Raw genomic sequence first — 20,116 nt, 5'->3', positions numbered from 1 at the left:
TGCCCAATATGCATGCTTCTCATTATTATGTAATATGGCAGAAAATTTGAGTTAAAATATTTTAATTATGGTATGCTAAACACAGTAACAGTGAGAGAATTGATCCTGTAGGAATGCAGGTATAGCCAAGCCAGCAGCCACCACAGACTTTTCTGTCCGCATTCTACCATGCTGCAGTTGAAGCGACATCAGCAACATTCCTTGCTGCACTCCCTGATGATGTTGACTGGGAGTGAAATAACTGCGAGACTGATTCCCGCTCTGTGGCATAAAAAGCAAGTGCTCTGCCATTAATGATGGCAACATGTTTTCATCAGGCCAATGTCAAGTTAAAAATATTACAAGACAAACATTTATCTACATCTGTCTAAAAAATACCATAGCCTATCAGAAATTGCATTTTCAGTTCTACATTTCTGTGTGTGTATGGTTTATCTGAAACTGGCTTACTTCTGGTATACAGTATCTTCATCACACATACTACCATAATGCCACTCTGGGTAAAAATTAAAATACAGAAATTGAAGTATAGTTCCTATTCACTGTGCATTATATTTACACTGCAGTAAAGATAAAAATATTCCTAAGTCGGGCCCGGCACGGTGGCGCAGTGGTGGATCCAGTGGCCTTGCACGCCCTGGATCCCATATGGGCACTGGTTCTATCCCGGCAGCCCCGCTTCCCATCCAGCTCCCTGCCTGTGGCCCGGGAAAGCAGTCGAGGATGGCCCAAAGCTTTGGGACCCTGCACTCGCGTGGGAGACCTGGAAGAGGCTCCTGGCTTTGGATTGTCATAGCATGGGCCGTTGTGCTCACTTGGGGAGTGAGTCATCGGACGGAAGATCTTCCTCTCTGTCTCTCCTCTCTGTATATCTGCCTTTCCAATAAAAACGTAATAAAAATAAATCTTTAGAAAAAACATTCCTAATTCGAAATATGGCAAGCCTGGTTCAATCTCTTTTGACACATAGATGCTGATGAAAATCTGAAGCTTAATGACATGACATTGCTTTTGTGTGTCATTGAGAGGAATCACACTACTCCCAATAGTGTACCTAAACCTGTTTCTTCTGTTTAAAAGAAATAAGACACCTGCTATTCACAAGGCAATCAATAATGTAGTTTGTCGGAACTATGAACCGCACTGTACTCAGGACAAGGGGAATAATGAGTAGAAGATCTGTGTATAGGAATAATGCATTAAATTATGCCAGACCCAGAACTTTGCTCAGAGTAGAAAATAAAAAATTGTGAAGAATATATCTGAAATTCCCGAAATTTAGTTCTGTAAGGCACATGATTAGTCATTGAAAAGGCGATTGTGCTCTCACAGTTGTTATGGTATTGATGAATGACAAGTATATGTAAGTTTATTTCTGGAATACAACTATGAGAGCTATGAGAAACAGTCTCAAAATAGGATAAGTATTTGAAAAACAACATTGATTTTAGCCATGTTGATATTAATCAGTTGTAATTTTAATTAAAACTCTCAAAAATCCCAAAATTTATGCAGTAATGAAGAACATATGCTCTAAAGTAGCCGTACAATGTATTCAATAAACCATCTGCATGTGGTAAAACCATAAAGAATACTTTTCTTCTCTTTCCATCCCTTTTTGGCTCCTTTAAGACTTACGGGGTTCCATCTTCTGTAGCGGGCTATATGGAGAGAAACAAAATTTTAGTACTTCTTGTCCTTCCCACAGGAGTACATTTTTTAAAGGCTGTAGAGGAGGGATTTGCTTTCTTTCCAGCTTCCACAATTTATAATAGTGACCACAACAGATCCATGATGCTGGATATTAAATATCCAAGGATATTTAATAGTCATTTCTAAAGTGCTAATGCATGCTTGTATTCTACTCATTTGCATATTGTAATGGATAGTGGTGAATAATTTTTTGTCTGCAACATTAGCATAAAGGCTTCTAAATATAGACGTGGTTAAAATAGCGTCGAATATTCAGGCTTGTTTATAAACAAATATTTGCCAAAAAGAAACATGAAGATACACATTACATTTTTAAAAATTTTCATTTTGTTTATTGTCTTATTTTTATTAGAAATTCAGAGAGTATGAGAAACAGAGAAGATGATCATGAATCCACTAATCCCTCCCCAAGTGGCCCCTAGGCTGGAGTTGAGCCGGTCCAAAGCCAGGAGCGCAGAACCTTCTCTGGGTCACCCACAGGTTTGCAGGGTCCAAACTCCTTGGGCCATCATTTATTGATCTCCCAGGTCACAAGCAGGGAACTGGATGTGAAGCAGGAGGCCAGGGATTGGAACCTCCACCGCTATGCGAATCCAGCGCACACAAGGTGAGGACTCCAACTGCTGGGTTACTGCACTGGGCCCAGCATTACATTTTTAATAGAACAAAAACATATGCTCATAAATGTGGAAAATAATAGGCATGCAGTTTTGTTTTTTTTTTGGTGGGTAAGCCTAGTAGTTTTCCCATATTGTTTCCTTCATGTTTAAAGGGGGGTATTAAGGGAGAAGGCCCACCCAATTTCCCACCCTCCCCAGGTCCCGGATGTAGGGTATGCTCTGAGGTTCTTGCTCAAGTGCTTTTGATATTTCAACAGTTACGAATCGCTGCCAATCTTGCCACTCCAAGCATGATGAGGTCCTTGAAGAATCCACTGATTGACATAGTCCATCATAGCTGAGATGGTTGATTCTGTCTTCTCTCTTTTCTTGGTTAGGGTTCTGAGTGCAGCATTTTGATTGGGGAGATCTCCAAGGAAACTTTGTCTGAGGAACTTTGTTCCTAGACCAAATTCTTGTATGTGCTAGCAAGTACAGGACCCGGCACAGTCCATCACCTCGATCAGCTGGTGGTTGCAGTTGCTGGGTTGGTTCTGTTTTCACTCCCGACTTCCGCTGGAACCAATGGGTGTTGCAGTCCAGCCTGGTTCTGCCCAGCACATACTCGGCCTTCACATAAACAAGTGGGAGCTGCAGCCTAGTTGGAGCAACCTGCAATAACCCCTACCAGGCCTGCCCCCTGACCTGGTTTGCCATTATGTGTAGGAGTAATCCAGTCTGCCCCATACCCCATTCCACCCCAGCCTCTGTTCTAGTTTTATGCCCTCCCATGGAAATGGTAACCCAAGAGGGATGAGCCCACTATTTCTCTCCCAGGCCTCTCCCACTCCCGGCTTATCCACTCTCCAGGTGGTTCTGTGGTTTGACTTGACAGAACTAGCCCCCAGTGCCAGCTTCTTCAATCTAATGCTGTGGCTAAGCCCAAACAACCCTCACCCACTCTAATTTTGTTTGCACCAGAAGGAATATTCACCCCCAGCCTGGCCTTTCCCTGATCTAGTCCACATGAGGTGCACAGGTGTTGTAGCCCTGCCTAGTCTGGTCTGCCTCATCCCAGCCCATGCTCACCAGCAGCAGTAGCTGTTCAGCAAAGGAACCCCACCTTATTCCACTGCTGACTCTGCCCCCCTCCTTTCCTTGTTCTGACACTTGCTGGTTGGGCGCTGAGGTCCCTTCTGGTACAGGCAAGCTCACCTTGGCATTCTGTACTGTGCACTAGGCTTTGTTGCGACCAAACCTGGCTCGACCCACACTGTTCTGGTGTTTAGATTTGCCAGTGGATGATGTGTACAGATTCAGCCTGGTCTTCCCCCGACCCTGCCAATTGTTAGGCAAGCAGTTCTTAACCATATAATTCTAGATGGTGAAATTACAGAGGAGGAAGAGAAACATTTACACAAGTGATTTTTTTCAAATCTATATTTCCTCTTGTTTGACTTTTTTATAAATGTTAGTGTAATATGAAAAAAACGAAAATAAATTATCTACCACATATAAAGGTAGATGATAGATGGAACAATTACTATTTTGTAAGAATTATGAATCAGCATAATTATAAGCTTATGAGACCGCAAGGTGAAAGAATGGCAACAATAACACCATTGAAATCTATAGAATTGGATATTTTATTTTCATAAACGTGAAAGTATTTTGATTGAAAGTATACATGTATGCAGTTTATGTTTATATCAGTCAATACTCCCTAGATCTAAATGTTTGAAATGACATATAAATTATTAGTCACATAAGGACACATTTACCAATTCTAATTAAAATACACTAAGATCTATTTATTGAGTAATGTTTTTCAATTTGAGGACAATTTAAAAATGAAAATTGCTTTTTACTTATTCTGAAGTAGAAATTTCTATTGTGCAACTATGGAATTCATAAGAAGGGTATAGAATGAGTTATTTCTATAGACTAATTACATGAAAATGAAAACAGCACATTAAAAGGTTATTTTTTCTTTTGAAAACTTTTTTCCATTTTTTTTGAAAGGAAGACACAGCGATTATTCATCCTTTGCTAGGAATTTCTGGCTAGAATTTCAATGAATTTCTAGTTTTTCAGTCGCGCCATTTAGTGGAGAAGTATATAAAGACATGAGCGTGGATTTGTGGTTGCCTTGTGATCTTATATATCATTCCCTTTTTAATTTACGAGGAGTTATCTCTGCTGTTTTTAAGTATGTGCACTGTTAACACCCATCTGATCTCTCTGTAGTGTCTGTAAAGTGTGAGAAGGAGAAAAGGATTCAGTGACCATGGGCAGATTAGTGCTGACATGTGCTGGGCCATTGTAGGATTATAGGTTAGCAAGGTCCTGAGAGAGGGAGAGAAGTTATCGAAGGATTGTTATGATCTAACCACAGAAATAAATTTTTTTTGTCATGCTTGGTTTGTTAACATTCAGACATTAGATTCAACACAATCTTAATTGGAGTGAGTAATTGGAAAATGAGTGATTGACTCAAAAGCAGTTTCAGGACCATAGAATTTATAGCGATGCATTTTTTCAATGGTCAATGATGGATCACATATGTTTGGAAGGGTCATGCCATCAGCTTAAAATAGAGGGTAACTGTTTCTATTCAACATTTTTTAGTAAAATTTTGTGTTAAATACATAGATTTTTTTCCCCCCAATTGCCCACAGCATTGTGGAAATTAGCATAGTTTATGCCGGTTATGTCTGTGTAGGAAGAATAGTCTATGTAACAGAGCCTACATGTGTGCGAAGCTAACTTACTAAGTGTAGCTCAGAGTAATGTATGTTGCTACAACAACAGTACTTAAAATGAATTTATCAAAATGTGCTTATCTGATGCATCATTATCTGATGCATAAATATATATATCTATATATATACACACGGAAAAGGAGTATGAAAATCCAAAACATTGACAAGGACGCAAAGCATCAGAACAGTTCAAAGTATCGGATAGGACCTTATTATGAAGTACAAGTAATTAAAAGGAAACACATTTACTAGATCCAAGATTTGACAATAAACCAAAGGGATAGAATTGAATATTTTGACATAGATCTGCATAATTGTTTGTATTTAATTTCAAAATGAATCAGTGCTAAAATGCAATAATAAAGTAATAATTATTGGTGGAATTATCAGTATATTTCCAAATTCCATTCATACTAGAAGGACAATTTTGAGAGTTCTGGAGTTCTAACTCCTTAGAACTTGCAACTGAAATGCTTTAATTCATGAATAAAATGAAAATTCACCTGTATTGTTTTCATCCTACCCAGGCTTTGGGATCTTCCTCACTGAATTTGCAAGGTTTCCAAGGTAATTCCTTCCAGAAATATCCTTATGGATTTACCTGGGAAAGCGCAATCATTCTAATGACACGGAAAGGCATCATTCAGTAGCCATAGAGCACTGATAAAATAATGATGCTCTTCCAGCTTCTGAATAATCCTTAACCCAGAAAAACTGATACATCAAATCAACCTTCACAACAGTTTAGTTGAAAAACACAAAATCATGAAGCAGTATCAGAAATCAAGTCCCAAAATATTGTAATAATTAGTATGGGAAGAATAAGTCTGTAAGCTATCTCTAAGACCCATTACTGTTCCTCAAGACAAAACCACTTCAATCACTGCTTTTGCTTTTGTAAATGAGATCATTCTAGAAAAAATAGATCTCTCTGAAATTAAGAATTCTTGTATGCATACATGTAACACATGTAGAAGATCACTTAGAATGACTTTCCTATAAAGTTAAACAGTTTTACCATATGACCAAGCAATCAAATATGTAAGTTTTTATCCAAATGAATTGGAAATTTTTGCTCATACTAAAATGAATACTCCTAGTTGCTACAATCTGGAAGCATCATGTTGTCCTTCACCAGGAAACTGTTTTTACAATGATACAAATGGGGAAATTTTTATTTATTTTACTCACAAAATGAATGAATTTTAATGCATTTTTAAGTGAAAGAACCCAGTTTCCTTTTATAGCATGATTCCATTCATAGAAAAATACGGAAAAAGTAATTTACAGGCGGAAAAATGATTCAGGGCTGGAATAATGGTTTAACAGGCAGGTACTCTGCCTGACTGATCTACTGTTTCAGCTCTCTGCTTTTGTGCCCTGGGAAATCAGTGAAAGGAGATCCAGGTCCTTGGAATCCTTACCCATGTGGGAGGTTGGTTGTATGCTCCTAACTTCCTGGTCCAGATCAGCGCAGCTCTCACCTTTGCAGCTCATAAAGTAGTGAACCAGCGGATTGAGGGTCTCTCTCTCTCTGGCCTTCTCTCTCTGGCTTTCTCTCTGTTAAAAATGTCTTTCAATTAAAAATAAAGAAATATTATCAAAAAAAAAAAGAAAAAGAGGAGACTTAAAGGACAGGTATAGGAAACTATTTTAGGGCTGTAGATTCATAATGAAAATTCCACCAAAATTTAGAGATGTTTAAAAGGTTAGTTTAATTTTCATAACTATTTTTAAAAGCTAAGTATAATTTACTTAATTCCAGCAAAGCAGACAGACTCATAAACTCACATTGTTACAAATTATGACATTATGCTAGTGATTAAGTCAGGAGTACAAATTTGAAAACATTGCACCTTGAAGTCCTCATGGCAAACATAATGGAATTGTCTACTAACTCTGCTCTTATTATGCACGTTTCTCCAAGTGGATATAGGCCAAGAAAGCTAAAATTACATTATATACACACTAAAAGTCATTAAAAAGTTTATGGAAAATGGAATTGCAAAATGTTTACTCTAATTTTTGGTGCAGTACTATATATTTACAATGGTATAAACATTTTAATTCATGTATAGTTTTTTCAAAAAACTCATTTTCTATAAACACATAAGATCTCATTCAAGTTTCCAATAAATGCTATCAAATATTCTTATATTAATCCTAGGAGAAAGTTTCGGTTATTGAGAAAATAACTATTTTTTAAAAATTTCTGAGATTGGTAATTAAGTCTTACACATATTTACCACAGAAGATATCAGATCATTGAAACACACGAACGGTAACTCCAAAATCTTTCTGCTCATGTGGGCTTGATGGAATGTTGACTATAAATATAGAAAACTTTTCAGAATGTTTGGTAAAATATGATACTTTCATACAGAATCATTCATGTATTAAATATCGTTTTAAAATTGAAGCAAAATAATTAAGGAAGTAATTTTTAGTATTCACACCAGCCACTGTTCCTTGTGTAATGAAACAGTAATAACTAGTGGTAATACAAAACATTTTACATGGTTACTTTTTGTGTTGGGGGTAAAATATCTAACATAAGCTTGGGAACTTAATTATTTTAACACAGAGTCCTCTAAAATTTGTTTAACACCATTAACAGTAAACAATTTGCTTTCAGGGAAAATTAATTAGTATTTTTTTAAAGCAGTTTTAAAGATTTTAATTTATTTGAGAGAGAGAACAAGAAAGAGGGATAATCGTTTACCTTGATTTATTCTGCATGTGTCTGTGATGTCCAGGGCCCTCCAGGCCAGAGCCAAGAACAAGGATGCTCCTTCACATACCCCATCTAGATGGCAGGGGTTGAGGTGCTTGGCCCATTCTCCCCTCTTAGTTGCATGGAGAGGGTTCGAAATGGAGCAGCAGGGACTTGACCTGTGGGGGATGCCACAGTCCCCTTTGGCCTAAAGGCATACCTCTCCAACCTGTGAGAACACCAGCCCCTATAAGTTTAATTATTTGGAATACTGGATACACTGAAAGAGTATGTTGCGTCTTCTGTTGTAAAATCTGTTAAGTTTTTAAAAAGTTTAACATTTTAAAAAAGTTTCTAAACACATGCCTAATTTGAAAATACTCTCCCAATTTAAACAGCAGTGTTTGAAATCTGACTTTATATTTTTCTTCTTCCGTATGGACTTGAATATGTTCAACATTGTGCAAATTAAGGTGGCTTTACATGGATTGGCAGATAGGGGGATTTGTGTCCTAGAAATACCGTTGCACAGATTGCGTCTGTTCATTCATTGTGGGCCTGGGAGTAGAATTTGCTGTTTTGATACAGCAGGTTATGCAGCTCCCGGTGGTGGGTGATGAGGTGTTTGATTTTTAAACGTATATCACACAAACTATTAATAGTAACATCTAAGAAACGTATTTGCAGGTTGTCTTACAATGTGTCAACTCCTCATTGTAATCCCGTAAGGAATACTTTAATTTTTAGAAAGATATATTACAAAATATTATGATATTAAGAATACGTCTTATTCCAATTTGAACATCTTGGACTATATAAACTATAATTTTGATTGTGAAATTGGGAACACTTAAATAAATGCCTAAATTCATAATGTCTCCTGATTCTGCTTCACCCATGCTAATAACGTATCATTATGAAATCATGAATCTTCTCACTCAAATGCATATTGATCACCGAATGACACAATTTCTTTGAGTAGTCACCAAAAATATATGGGATTTATTATGTCATTTATTTCATATTGCACACCTTTATTCTTTTCATCTGCCACTACTTAATACACACATACCTAATAGCTCTTGAACCTACACTGTAGTATAATTCCCCATTAGCTTTTCATGTTTGGTTCACGCCGTAGACTCTCATACCATTGTGAATGTCTCTAAGCTAAAAGTAAAAACGAGGTAGTATGCACATTAGCTGCGTATACATGCATGAGAGAGAATTGAAAAATTCTGTGTTTAATACATCTTTATCTCTACAGTTTTCTTTTGCATCTGTATTAAAGTGTAGTTGATAATTAACAATTACATTTACGTGCACTGGAAGTGGATGATTTGAAGCTTTGTTGTGTGCATTGCTTGAAAGATCAACACAGCCCTGCTGTCACTCATTTGTTGAGTGTATCCTTTCAAGTTGAGAATTTGAAATTTGCCTTCTTTATCCTTTTAAATTCTGTGTTTCGAAAATCGCATACCATTTAAAAATTGTTAAAAGTTCTCAATATTTTCAGTAATATTGTTGAGAAAAAGCCAATTGGCTACCCTAAGCAGAAGCCAAAAAATGCATTTTTATTTTTCTCCCAAGTAGAGAAAATAATGGTATTGTTGAGCACTAAAACCCCTACTATTATTGTACGCCTTATACTGATTGAAATAAGTCAGAATGCGTTGCCAGAATTACCTTGCATCTATTTTCTGTGGATTGACTTGCAGTTATGCATCTACTGTGGACAATAGTCTAAATGCTATCTCATGAGTCTCATTAAGTACTTGTGCTCACAAATCTCTATTACATATACCTGAAGTTAGCATTGTTATGCGATAACATGTTATCATATAGAAGTCTGCTAATCTACATTCGGCCTCCGTGCAGTTGAATAACATGTTACCAGTGCATGGTGCTAGAATCTTCTCAGTATTTCCTGAGATGCAGTCATTCCTTAAGTAGTGAAAACTGCTTCTTTCTCGTTTCATTACGTAACATTCACAATTGACCATGCCTCATTCATTGCTGCCTGCAGTTATTTGCAAAAAATCTTTCATAGAATGAATATTTGCCTGATAATCCATCATTAGAGTCATATACATATTGAAAGTAGCAGGACAACTGATTGTGTAAATGGCATGAATTGATACACACATCTTGCTTTGTGGCTTACTTTTTGTGAAATCATTATTATTCTAATGTTCTTTGAATTTGGGAGCATGTATATGGCCTGGCCAGTTCCTAATGGCAGTGTGTGCCTGCAGTTGATATCAGTGGAGTCCCTGGGAGACAGCAACTGGGTTCTTGATATGCATGTGGAGATCTGATTTGCATCCATGCCTCCCAGGTTCAACATGGCACACTTGGTAATTCTGAGCATCATTTAGGAACAAACCAGTAGATTGCGGACTCTCTTTTTCAAAGAAAAATGTTTGAGATCTGTTAAAACCTTTACTCTCAGTGAAATCAGTCATTTTTCTCAGCTCTATTTCCTGAATCGAAGTTTTTCTGAAAGAAAACAATTGTAACAATGCAATGCGGTTTCTGAAATGTATTCCAAGAAGGTCCCTCATGTTCGTGGAATCTGAGACTACTAGTCGAAGAGAGAGTAAAGACTGTGTGTATGAAAGATGTACACTCCCACCCAAGCCGGCTGCATCACTTTATCCTCTAGAGAACTGCAGGTATCTCCCAAAATCCAAATAAGATAAGCAGAATAGCCATTCAGGAAATCCACGGCCATAGAATATATCCTGAATCAGTGTATTTAGCCACTCCATTTTGGGTAGTTTCTTATATAAATGACATATAAAGCCAATATTCCACTCATGACCATTACTTTAAAGTATAGTGATTAATAGTGATTTTTTTTGTTAATTCTATGCATAGTTGTCCATTTCTCTACTAAAAATTAGCTACAATTCTTTACTTTTCTGATATCCATAGCCTATTTTGCACACTTAACATATTTAAAGGAAACATTCTTATATAAACAATATGTATTCAGGAGAGCAATTACATTCATTTTTTATATCCATTCATAAGTAATAATTTTAAAATCAATATATCACATTGATTTATTTATACTAGACATTAATTCATGTATCATTAATGTGACTTGTGATTAAATCACTGCTCTATGCTCCTGATTTTGGTTGTTATTCATCGAGTTTTATTGAAATTAATTAACCATGAAATCACATATGGATGCCATATTGTAACACTTTTGTCAAGACTGGAAATTTTTTTTTGCCGTGCTTGCTTTGGAAATGGCATAGCTTGCATAATAATTGTCAAATAGTATATCAAATTCCCATTATACAGTTTGATATTTATAAACCTTTCATGTAGCCACTCAACATAACATACTTTTCAAAATGAAGAAGTCCTTTCTGAGTTGACAGTAGAAGGTCCACTTCTAGCTCCCTTTTGGAATTGAAATTATAAAGTATTTATAATACATTTCAGACAATTTAATAGTGCTGTTAAGATTTTATCTTGGACAGCATCCTGTTTTGTCATCAGTTCTTCTCCTGGCTTATTCACTTACTATTCCTGTTCTCTGCTTGGTGCATGGGAAGCCAGTGGAAGATAGCTTAGTTAGTTGGGATGCTACACTCATGCGGGAGACCCTGACGAAGCTCCTGGCTTCTGGTTTCTGATCAGCTCAGTCAGCTCTGACCATTGCAGCCGTTTGTGGTATGAATCAGTGGATGAAAGATATTTTCTCTCTTTCTTCCCACTCTCTCACCGTCTCTATCATTTGTAAATCTGCCATTCAAATAAAAGTAAATAATATTTGCAAAGGAAGAAAAAAACAATCTCAGAGTATTTGTAAGCAATTTAATGAAGATACGTTACTTCTATATTAATGGAATAGATTGAATATCCCTTGTGTTTTTAAATCCGCTGAAGAAGGCTAATGGTTCCTGTGAAAACCTGTATCTGAAGTTTCACACTTTTGTATTGCATGCATGTAGTTAAATTCTTGTAGCAATGAATGACTATGTGGATTGAAGAACATATTACTCTTTAACTCAGTAAAAGTTTGGATTTGACCCAAATAATTGATCCCACACAGTCAGAAACAGCATCTAATTTTGAAATTGTCCATCATTTAGTGAAAGACTGTAAGAATACTGCATTAATAATAGTAGCTAAGTTATTATCAGTAAATAGGGAAGTGGAAATAAGTGCCTTCTCAAATCAAATGATTTTTGAAAAGAGAGGTGTAAATATCATCTCAAGTACTTTCACTCTTTAACCTCTGGTTCCCAAAATAATTATATAGCTCTAGCATCTTCTCTTATTCTTTACAGTATGAAAATTTTATTTGTGCTATTGTTTAAAATGTATACATAATCATTGTGATTCACATATTTCATAAGCATGTATTTATAGATGTTGAAATAATTGCCCTAGAGTTCCCAGACGCTATATTGAACTCAAGTTTCCTAAAATAAGCTATTGCTGCATGCCATGTTTTATGCGAAAACATTGAATGGAAAATGCTGTTTCATTATTCATTAAGCACCCATTTTCACTTGTATGTGAAATATTTTTATTCTGTGCTTTTACTTACTAATTGCACAAAGTTAGTCATTCTGACAGATTAAACCCTGGGGCAAGGGGAGTGGAAAAGTTTTTCCTCACTTGTAAAGTTCACTTGTGGACCCTGGAGAACATTGGAAATAAGGATTGAGTATTTCAAGTACTTGGATATCCTTGAGTCAAAGTTGATAGATAATCATTATTTTAATATACTGCACAAAAATCTCAATATAATATCTATTTGAAAGTACATTTTAAATTACAGTTAAAGTTTAAAGACTTGCTAAGAATGACTTAATATTATAAACAGAAGAGCATTACAGAGTAAAACTGGCAGATACTTGTTTCAAAACTTACCACATTCACCATGGCAAAAATTGAGACGCATGAAAAAACTGAAATAGAGACTTATTTTGCAAATTCTAGCTCCTATTGTGCAAGAAACTGTCTCCAAATAAGTGTGTCACAGTACTTTAGAATTAGAAACAAAGGCATGTAAAGCTGTGTTGTGAATATTTTGGAAAGGTTTTGGTACCCTGTGCCTAATCATAATTTAGTAGAACTAAACGTAACATTTCAGAAGAGTTTACTGCATGATTTTTTAGACAAATCTATGTGTTTTTTTTCCTAGTTAAGCTAAAGATACATATGAGACACTCTCCTGATGTATCAATAATCCTTGTTTCAAGGTACTGATTATAAGAATTTTCTGAGTCATTCTAAGTTTCCCAAAATTTCTTTCGTGTTCCATGGTGGAAATAGAAGTGATTTAGGCCTACATAGGAAGGATCTTAAGACTTAACAACGCATTTATTTGCTTCCTCTGCAAGTGCAATAATAATTTCCAGCATAAGAATTTCATAAGGAATTTCATTCCTTTACCATTTTCATTCTGAAACTAATATAGAAATTATCCTTAACATTAAAATTATAAATCTACTTATCAATATTTTAATATTTTTGTATATTTTGGGAGTTCACTGTGACATTTCAACAATTCACATTGGGAGAGTTGAATTCTAGCTTTGGGCATTAGACTTAAACTATTTTAACAAACTATTGTGTTGTTTTTTGAAACATTTATTTATTCTGAAGTCAATTCCTTTCTTCATCCATTTCTCAAGTACTTCCAGCAGCCAGTGCTAGGGAAGACCAAAGTTAGTGGCAATGACTCATATCCCACTCTCCCGGTCAGCTGCCTCACGGGGCAGGAAATAGTATGGGAAATAGAGTAGCCTGAATTCCAACTGGCACATCAGAGGCATAGTTCCCAAATAATGGCTAAACCTGCTGAGTTGAAGTGTCCACCCAAAAGATGGATCTTCTTACACTTTTCTGCCATGCTTTTTTTCTCTCCTAGCTACTGTACAACTACTCTGATAGCTTTTATAAACAGATTTTTTCATAAAGAATTGCTTCAACTTATATAATATTTTCAAGGAAAGTCTCAAAGTCTTCTTAGTACACATGTGTGAACCTGCACAGGATACATAGTAGCAACAAGTTATTTTCCCACCTGCATGTAATATTCCACAGCGTTGTTGCAATAATTTATAATAAAGATGTTGTTTTTTATGTACCTATTTTGTAAGGTGTTACATTTTTGAGTTAGAGAAACTAAAATCTTAAAAATCTTAAATCTAAAAAAAAAAATCTAAAATCTTAAAAAAAAAAAATCAGAATTCTTTAATCCTCACATTGAAGATGTTATTCTGTGAGCTTGTCCTAGGAGATGCAATTTAGCCTTTGGTAGCAAGATTCCCTGACAGTGCCTCAAGGGAACGTAGTTGCTCTCTTGTCACTCAACTGTTTTGCTGCAGTGGGGACTAAGCCCCAGTGTTTGAACCAGAGATTGCTATAGGCAGCTCTGAGGATTGCCTCAAGCCTAGCCATGGGGCTCCCCGAAAATGGGAATATATTAGAATACTTCTCATATCCTCTACATTTCAGCGAAGTCTTGGCCTGGCTGACAATCCATGAGCAAGTCTTCACTTTTTAACTTTTAGTGTTCATTCAATTTAAAGAGTCAATAAAGTCTTAATGATTTTGAGATGTGGGAATAGCTGAAAATACAGTACAGCTTGAGAAATTACTTTTCCCTAATGTGATATGAACCTTTCATTAAACAAAATGAAATATATTCTATGTTATACTTAAAATGATTTAAGAGATTTTGTAATGATTTGATAGAACACTGAGCACCAATACATTCCCTGTAACAATAAGTGGAACTTATGTATTACTATGGCATGCACAATGACAAATATTCAAATATAATATTAACTCAGTGCTGCCTGTTACTGACATCTTAATAGATATTATGTAAATATTTAATATATAAAGACACAAAGGTGGAGTTTGATTTCTTTGCTATTTTATTTCTAATTTACTTACTTGTTTTACCATGACTTCTTCCAATTTTGGTATAAGTTAACCATTACAAAAGCATATTTTAATCTATGGTATGTTCATATCTGAAGTGATTAAGCTTTCAGATGTATATGTGTTTCTGCATTTACATATATAAGTTTATATATGAAGATATAAATATTGTTAGTATACTTTAAAGATAATTTAAACTAGAATATTAGCACATGAAACATTTTATTTTAAAACTTAGAGCAGTACATGTGATTAGGTGTCATGTTATTTGTCCTAAGGTGATGCCATCTTTCCTATCAGCCAAAACTTTTTACTTTTCATAACATTTCGAAAATGTTATATTTTCTCACATGGGTGAAAAGTCGAAAGGTTTTCATTATAAAACAAATTCTAAGCACAAATTCAAAAGCACATTTAAAGTCATTTTTTTTGAAATTGCAATTTCTTGTACTTTACTTGAGGAAATAATGACTAAGACTATTTCATTGGGGCCACCAGCACTATAACCTAGTAGCTAAAGATCTTGCTTTGCTGGTGCCAGGATCCCCTTTGGATGCATGGTCATATTCCAGCTGCCCCATTCCCTTCCAGCTCCCTGATTGTGGCCTGGGAAAGCAGCTGAGGATAGCCCAAAGCCTAAGGTGGTAGAACCAGTGCAGGAGACCCAGAACAGGTTCCTGGCTCCTGCCAGCTGCTGAGCAGGCACTTGGAGTTTGAGCCAGTGAATGAAAGATCCTTCTGACTCTGCTTCTCTATGTAAATGTGACTTTCCAACAAAAATAAAGAAATCAGCCATCTATCTCTTTGTTCCTTGAAGATTCAGAAAAGCCAGTGCTGTGCTACCTCAACGCCTGGAACCTGGTTTTCTATCCAGGTCCCCCATGTAATTACCTTTTGATCACATGCATGAGCCAGCACATGTTGGCTGCCAAAATACAATTAAGATGCAAACTACATTAAATATAGAACAGCTGGGACTCAATTCATGTGTTGCATTTTGGGATGCAACAGATTTTTACCATTACGTGGGTGAATGTCATATTTTTAAAAGTATTTTATCATGGCCATTACAATGGGTGCTATTTTACTTTTTTCCTGTGGTGCTGTTTTGCGTCCTGAATATTCAACTTCTGGTTTAGTTCTCTGCCAATGGCCGGAGAAAAAAACAGCAGAGGATGGCTGGAGTCCTTTGGCCCTTCCACATGTTAGGCCTTGCTGGCTCCTAGCTTCATATTGTTTGTTCTCTAGACATTGTGTCCAGCTCTATCTCTTTCTTTCTCACTCTCAATCTGTGCATGACTCCTTCTCTGTATGACTTCCTACCAAATAATAACAAAAAAATTTTTTAACACTTTTTCATTTTGTTTGAAAGGCCTAGAGACATTGAGAAGCACTCTGAGAGAAAAGTGTCCCATGCAGAGACTTAATCACAATCCTGAAACCCTTCGCTGTAACCTTACTGTAGAATTTGTCTAAAGCTCACCATTAATATTTATTGAAAAATTATAACACTTTTTAGATATATAATGAAAAGTATTCAAACCTTAATATCTTTTGCTGTGAATCTGAATTCAAGAATAGTATTATTAAAACAAATCCAAGTAATAATAAAATTTAATTAGATATATTTAAACATTTAAAATAAAAACTTAGGACCCGGCGCAGTGGCGCATGTGGTTAAGGTCCTCAACTTGAATGCCCGGGATCCCATATGAGTGCTGGTTCTGTCCCGGCAGCCCCGCTTCCCATCCAGCTCCCTGCCTGTGGCCCGGGAAAGCAGCAGAGGATGGCCCAAAGCTTTGGGACCCTGGACCCGCGTGGGAGACCCGGAAGAGGTTCCTGGCTTTGGATTGGCATAGTATGGGCCATTGCACTCACTTGGTGAGTGGATCATCGGATGGAAGATCTTCCTCTCTGTCTCTCCTCTCTGTATATCTGATTTTCCAATAAATAAATAATAAAAATATATCTATAAAAAATAAAAGAAAAACTTAAAAAATATGTAACATAATATATGTAATATACTTATTAGAATATTCAGGTTATCTATGAATATAAATGTATTTATGCATTAAATATACACCTCATTACAGAAACAATAAGCAACATAATTAATATTTAATGACATTTCTCAAATAGATACTGCATATGACATTTTCAATAAAGGTGTCATTTAATTCAAGTGTTAAGTTAATTTACATTTGAAAGGATTGCACTGGCTAAAATATGAAGGAAAAAATTAGGAGACTTTGCACAGGAATGAATAGCAGGAAACTTAGTTAAAACTAATTCAATAGTTAACTGTAAATTATGGTCAGTGACATAAAAAGAGGTTACTATCAGCATCAATAGCCACTTCTTGTTTATATGTGTGTGTGTGTGTGTGTGCCTCTATAAAGAAAGAAAATAAAGTAACAAACTATGTGTACTGAAGCTGCATACACTGAGGAGGTAGAGATTAAAACTATATTTAAAGATTTCAGTTTTAGGTGACAATTTTCAGATGTGATGGCCCAGAGTTGGACATTTTCTGAAATGATGCAGGAAAATTTGGACAATGTGCATCAGCTATGCACACATGATCTTACCAGTGTGTATGAGAAATAATGTGCACTGTTATTGTGTGTCTCCCTGTTGAGCTTTAAGGCATAATGTGACAGACCAAGACAGAATTCTGAGATACTTTCTCATTTGAGAGAAAAGTACACCAGAATTGAAAACCAAGAAAAATGCTATGAAAGTGGGGGGAAAAAAAAACACTGGGATACAAAAACAAATGAACAAACAAAGCTAGATGCTTATTAGCCTGAAATACTGGTATGGTTAACGATGAATAAATAGTATTGATTTAATCATTTTCCCATCCATCCTTTTAATTAAAATTTCTAAAAAGTAATTATACGGATAATTTGGCTATGTATTGTCAGTTTTACATCTTCTTGTGTTATGGGTTTTAGTTGACACATTAAAAGAAATGCTTAACAAATTTAGTTGTATCACTATTGACATTTCTTATGCTTTAGTTTTTCTAATCAGGGAGAGCTGATCTGAAGCCAGGAGCCCAGAGCTTCGACCAGGTCTTCCAGGTGGATGCAGTAGCTAGGCATTGTGGCCGCTTTTCAGGCAGATTATCTGGAGGTGGAGCAAAGTAGAGCAGCTCGGACTCAAACACTGACCCTGTGTCATACCAGTGCTACAGGGTGACGTTCAACCTGCTAGACCACGTTGCTGGCCCCTATATTTATTTTTGAAGATAATTTGTAGGAATAATCAACAATTTGAAAAGAAAAAATTACTTTTAATTTGGCCTAAATGATTTATTTTTGCTTAATGTGGTTTACCTTCTTTGTATGCCTTGAATATACGTCAACTTTTGTTTTAAAAGTGGAATACACCTACAACGATAGCACAAAATGTCCCTACATATCTATACGAACATTTTTCAAATGCTAGTCGTGAACACGCCACGATTATAAAACATTAGAGAAATAGTGACACAAGACGATGAAATAAACTGTAAACTTTATATGAATCACAATAATTTTGCTGCTATCAGCTTTGTTGTTTTTGCTGTTGCTGCAAGACACAATAATACCACATTATAATTTCGTGGGCATAAAATCTATCACAAATTCTCAGACGTTTGTCATCTTTAAGAACATTAGCATATTGAAGACTACAGGTCAAGTAGATTAGTTATGTAATTTGAAGATGAATTGAATTCTAGAGATGACTAACACAGAGACAAAATGCCTTTTTTTCTAATTTCATTTCTCCTGTACTAATATGGAAGCTACAATGAATGATATAAACAAAAAAATAATTTATTTATTTTGGAGACACAGTTATTCACAGAAGATACAGAGAGAAAGATCTTCACTCCATTTGACCCTTCTCACGTTGCCACAATGGCCAGGGTTGAGACAGTCTAAACCCAGGAGTTGGAGTCTCCCCTGTTTACAATTGTGTAGTGCCCAATGAAATTTAAGATATTTCAATATTTTTAAAAGATTTTTCTTTCCCTATGGTTGTCCAGGTTTATTGATGAGTTTTAACTAAGTGGTGTTCTATGCTTGACTTCTCAATTATGTTTGTTTTCTGCAAAGTTAAAAGTTTGATAAATGCCATTTTAGAAAAACTTGTAAAATTTTCAATGATGCTCTTCTGCGACTACATTTTTCATAATTATTTCAGTTATTATAGTTCATTAAAATAGCCATTGTAGCAAAAATAGAAATACTTAATCAGCAAATGTCTTCAGTGGAAATTTTAAAGTCTCATTTTTGACATTTCCATTCTTGATTTAAATATTTTTGTCAAATTTATGAAATCTTCAAAGACATTTCAAATTTTATTAAACACTATATCATGTTTTTGCATATGTATGGTCTACCCCTTTTTATCAAGAAATACCAATGTAAAAGTATTGGTTTTTCTTATATATATGCTTCAGTAAGAATAATCCACCCTTTGAGTTGCATTTTTCTTTTGATAATACAAAGATAGAAATGGAAGAGAAGAAAATCATTTTCAGCTTTTTATGATAAAAAGTGAGTCTTGCAGATAGTAAATAATTTTTTAAAAAATTTCCTACTGTGGTTCACCAGCAGGACTTAAAATCCTATCAAAATTTTCAAGTTACTACCGCTTTCCAACCGTTACATCTACACAATGTAAAAAACCAAAACCACATTTTCCCGTTTGCATCACTCAATACCCTGCTGAGATTTCTATCAAGAGGACCCTGGAAGTAATCTTTGTGCAATATTCAATTACAAACAGAGCAAGTGGGGGCATGATGCTTACCTCGTTTTTAGCAAGACAAGTTTGCTGGGATGGGCTAGCGCAGATGCTTTGGATTTAGTGAGTCATTTTTTTTTCTAATGATAGATAAATTTAAATGATCATTATTGATGCACATGTAGGTGGATTATATATAAACCGAAGCATTTATAGATGAATATGTGATAATTACTCCAAAAATGATTAAACTTCCAGTTACCTGAAGTTTCCTAAAAAGATGACACACTTGAGTACTTCAAACACATCATTTCCTCATTATTAGAGATGTTATAAAAGTAGCAAACCTAGTCCTGCGTAATAACCTAGAAGTTAAAGCCCTTGCCTTGAATGTACAGTGATTCTCATATGGTCACCTGTTCTTTTACTGGTGGTGCTGTTTCCTATCAAGCTCCCTGCTTGTGGCCTGGGACAGCAGTTGAGGATGGCCTAAAGCCTTGGGACCCTGCAGCTGTGTGGGAGACCCAGAAGAAGCTCCATGCTCTGATTTCGTCCAGCTGCAGCCTGTTGTGGTCTCATGCAGTTTTGTTGGAGTAAAGATCTTCCTTTGTCCTGCTCTCTGTATATGTGGCTTTCAAATAGAAATAAAATAAGTCTTAAATAGA

This window comes from Ochotona curzoniae, unplaced genomic scaffold (genome assembly GCF_017591425.1).
Source record: "Ochotona curzoniae isolate NIBS_2020 unplaced genomic scaffold, NIBS_Ocur_1.0 contig_64, whole genome shotgun sequence".
NCBI classification, from domain to species: Eukaryota; Metazoa; Chordata; class Mammalia; order Lagomorpha; family Ochotonidae; genus Ochotona; species Ochotona curzoniae.
Note: the sequence above shows the minus strand (reverse complement) of the source record.